We start from the raw sequence: 4,860 nt of genomic DNA on the forward strand, positions 1-4,860 counted from the left end.
TATGAAAAAAAAACTAGTACTTCTAAATGTATCCAAAGTATTAAGAAAAAAACCATGACAAATAGAACATTGGTTGATATAACATAAGTAGCTTAATAAAAGAACAAAACAGGAAAAGACATAGCCTACATAGACATTTCATTAGTGTCAACAATTGCCCTTGTCCAAAAAATGACCAAATAAAAATTACTACGCAAATACTACATAGCTTTTAATGAAGATGTATTCATGAATACAACACTTCAATGAGACAACTATAGGCAAAAGGATGAGGACTAAATTACATTGGTGAGCACAGCAAAAGGGCATTAATGGAGAACCGCGCTATCTTTATGCAAACTTGATATTCTTATAGAGGCCGGTAATATCATATGGAGGTACAATATAAAATGATATGTTGCGGTTGTCTAGCACATTGTTAGCTATGGATGAACTTGGTAAGCTGGCCTTCCGTTTCCGAGGGGGTGGTGGTGGAGATTTGAGGAGAGTGATCGAGTGCATCACATCTTTAGGAGTAGTACAATCCTCTTTAATAAGTTCAGGGGTACCTAGAAGACCCTACTGCACCTCTAGAACATGCTTCTCTAAGGTCTAGAATCTTGTCTTTGCAGATTCACATATAAAGGCAGCAAACTCGACCTCCTTAGGGGCATAGTTTTCATCAATGATGTCAACATTGTATAGAGGTATTAGGTATTGGATAGCTTTATGGGCAAGGTCCTTCTGTAATGCAATAGACGATGTGCACATATCACTAATGATACAGGTGTGCTCGTACTTGTTGTCGTTGTGATCTATATCTATATCTAGCCATGATGTGAAACTTGAAGGAGTGTGCTCTATAGTGTGAAAAAAGGTGCATTCAATGGGAAGTTTTTCAGTGATGGTCACAAGAATAGACACAATTTTTATTGAAACATGGTTGAGATGATATATCTCATGAAATACAAACTCTTCTTCCAAAGGGATTTTGGAAAACCCTTTTCCCAACCTGTCCATCTCAAGGCATTTAAAACGCCAGAGATTGGTGCATCTCTCATACATACGTTTCTTGACAGCCGTGAAATCATTAATATAGATGTCAAACTTAATTATAAGATCACGGACAGCTGCTCTTGCTGCCTTCTCGCAGCACCGCCTAGATAGAGGTGTTTAACAGGCTCATAATCAACCTGCACAGCTACAGAAGCACTGTTCTACTCTAAATTCACTACATTGTATTCTGGTATGCACTCAGTGATTTTTGCTAGCAAAGGTCGAAAAGGGATTGCGATCTGTGTAACTGGTGTAGTCATCGTCTGCACACAATAAATCCTATATGAAAGTAAAAATAGTGAATGGTCCATCAATCCATAACATATGAATTAGAAATACAAGTGATGACTCTAGCATGGACTCATAACGCACTAAATAAGAGTCCATCAGCTTTTAAAAATTACAGTTCAGAACAGTTTATAGTCACAAACCTACACACATTTTCAACACTTAACCAATGACAATCCATAGCACTTATTCCATCCATAGCACACATGACTAAAACAATTAACTGAATTGTTGATTAGTACTTGTTAACTGATTAACTAACAATACTTCTCAACATTTATAGAAATTATAAACAAGCATGTAATACTGCGTTTAATATTCAATTTGGTGGGTGCCTTACATACTTTTGTATATGCGTTTCATAATTCGTTTGCGTTGGTTGGTAGAGAGGGTAAACTTCGGGACGAAGTTTCTTTTAAGGAGGGTAGACTGTAATACCCCGTATTTTATATAATCGATTAAACGGATATTATTATATATTAGTATTATACATTTTATATTGGTTGCATCGTAATATCGTGAATGTTATTAAGTCGGGTTTATATCGTATATGTTGAGTCGGGCTACATCACATTTTATCTTTTGGGTCAAGAATTACCCATCTATATTTACCCAACGACCATACCCGTTTAACCCATTTGCCCTACCCGGAACATGTAACCACCATTTACCCTAAACCTAATCTAAGAGCCGCTCTCCCTCTCCCCTCTTTTCATTTTATCATTCATAAAACCATTTCTAAACCTAGAGAAAGGGAGAGGAAGAAGAATTGTCGAGCCTTTCATTTGATTGAAGATTTCTCATCGATTCCAACCTAATTCGATTTCCCTGTTTGTAAGTCGATTTCATTCCATTGTTTATACTATTTTAAAGTGTTTGTATTCAAAAAGTTTGAAAAGAGAGTCCTATTTATTTGATGTCTAGTTTATGCATATAAAATCTCGTAGTCAAATTTTTTATGGTTTGTCCTAGGTGATTTATTTATGAACATGTCACTGAAAAGTCCGCGAATCTGATTTGGTTGTGGAAAATGATTTGAAACCCTAATTTTTATGTCGATTCAGTTATGAGGCTTCTTCATACATCATCTTTGTATAGTCTAGATGATAATAGGATTTGGAATTACTGCAAAATAATGTTTTAAACTCGTTTTATGAATCAATACTTTTTATGCGACGGTTTCTGTCAGTTTTTGGAAATCAGTCTGAAAACTCTTGATAAGTTTGGAATTTGGGAAAAACACGTTAGATATAATTTGTATCTAAGACTCATGGGGTTCTAATCCAATTGGACTTGTATCAATTTGATTTTTATGGAATTAGTTATGTATTTTATTCCGAGTCTGTCATGTGCTGGAAAATCAGGAAAAATCGTGTTTGTTCTTTAAGTTGATATTCCTATTAAGTTATGATGAGTCTAGGTTATGTGCATGATTATTTGATTGAGTAGGTGGTAATTATACATAATTATGTTATGTAGGTGATGGATATGTGAAGGATCATAATTGATTGCTTGTGTGCTTGGATTGCGAAAAGGTAGGAAAATACACTTGACTTATTATCGTTGTTGTTGAATTGTGTTGACTTGTTTGTGTTTCATATGACCAAACTGTGAACGTTGACGTGATTCGTGGTTGTTGATTCATGTTATGATTCATATCCTGGAATGTGCTTGACTGAATTGATCGTATTGAGTATATTATCACAACATTCGGTAACCGGCATGATTCTATGATTTACCAGTTCAATGATATACATATTGTGTTGCATTAATTTCTTGAGCATTCATATGCATTGGAGATGGAGGATGTTGTGGTGACGTGGTGTGGTGATGATGATGTTGTGATAAGGCCCAGGGCGGGTTCGTAGGACTTGCCCTGGTGTCCTCAACGAGGTGGCGGATCGGCTACGGTCGATATATAGTCTACCGGGGATCGGTATGGCTGGGTTGTACGGGTTATGAGATATGAGTGGAGATGGAGGTGGAGGTGACGGAGGAGCATGCATATCATATTTTGTTGTTTCATTGTATTCCCTACTCAACCTCGTGGTTGACCCTGTGTATTCATGAACACCTGTGATGACCCAAATATTGGCAAGCAGACTTGACAGGTTTATGAGATAGGATGGGAGCTTGATGGGCGTGAGACACTGGATCAGAAGACTTAGTAGCTAGATCATCATTTAGAAGACTTTCACTTTTATTTATGTTAGTTCTTTGTAATTTGATGTAAATGAGGTTTTGTAAAAAAAAGTTAAGTTAAAGAAATTATGTAATTTGCCTTGGAGTTTAATTTGTTATTCACTACCTCGGGAAACCGAGATGGTAACAGTCCGGTTTATTAGGGAATGTCTTGCTAGAGGCTCCTTTATAAATCGGGGCGTTACAAAGCACTTGTTAACTCATAATATTTCTTAGCTCTTGGATCCATATTATCACATATCACACATTATATTAAAAAAAGGCATGGATGAGTGTTATGAGCAAGAATTCAGATGTGTTTACTTAATTGATCATGCTATGTAAGGTCTACATATCGTATGTATAAGAAGATGATGATGATGATGATGATGATGATGATGATGATGATGATGATGATGATGATGATGATGATGATGATGATGATAATAATAATAATAATAAGATACACTACTTTAAGGTAAAGTTATGAAAAAAAATGCGAGTCTAACTTAGAGAACAAAGTAATGCTAGCATAATAACATTAGGAAATGCAAATTTAGTTGAAAACAGAGCTGCAAATAAGATGGTGTACTTGTGTAATTTACCATAAAGCACCTTTCTAATTGCTGATTCTGCTTGAAGTAAGGCTGAAGGATAAGTGAGCAATTTAGAAGAAGGAATGACACCACTGAATTTGTAAGAATGTCACAGAGAATGGCAAGTCATAAATATTATTATTTATAGGAGCTTGTGATGCATGGAGTAGGATAGTTCAATTGTCCTTTTTTATACTAATTTATCTACTAAACCCCACTTGGGTAAACTTATGATGGCCTAAGGTGACATAGAAGCACAAAATCTGTGAAAAGAAAGTGCAAATGTGCCCAGTAAATCATGGTTAAAGAAAGAGGTTAGTTACATTGGCGCCGTTTTTTCAGATTTTGTAGGATTGGCAAGTACTTGTCTAGTTATTACCCATGATGCAATAACATGTTTGTTACTCGGGAGTATGGTTAAGCCTAGTGGGTTTTAATACTATCATAACATAGACGATTTATCATGTTCTAATTCTAGGTAGTTTCCGTAATGTGGAGTAGCGATAATCTTGTTGTTGCATTTCAAAGTATATGTAATTTGGTCGGATTAAGCGGTATGTATGTATGCTCGCATAGCCGATGCAACTTTAAGTACCATGCGTAGTCAGTGTTTTCTGCGTTTGCTTGTTTCTAAAAGTTCCTTTATATATATATATATATATATATATATATATATATATATATATATATATATATATATATATATTTGGGTGCTTCTTTTCGACGAGCCTTCTGGGAAGATTTGGAAGAGGTTGTAGAA

The sequence above is a fragment of the Silene latifolia genome, chromosome Y, assembly GCF_048544455.1.
Source record: "Silene latifolia isolate original U9 population chromosome Y, ASM4854445v1, whole genome shotgun sequence".
Taxonomy (NCBI): domain Eukaryota; kingdom Viridiplantae; phylum Streptophyta; class Magnoliopsida; order Caryophyllales; family Caryophyllaceae; genus Silene; species Silene latifolia.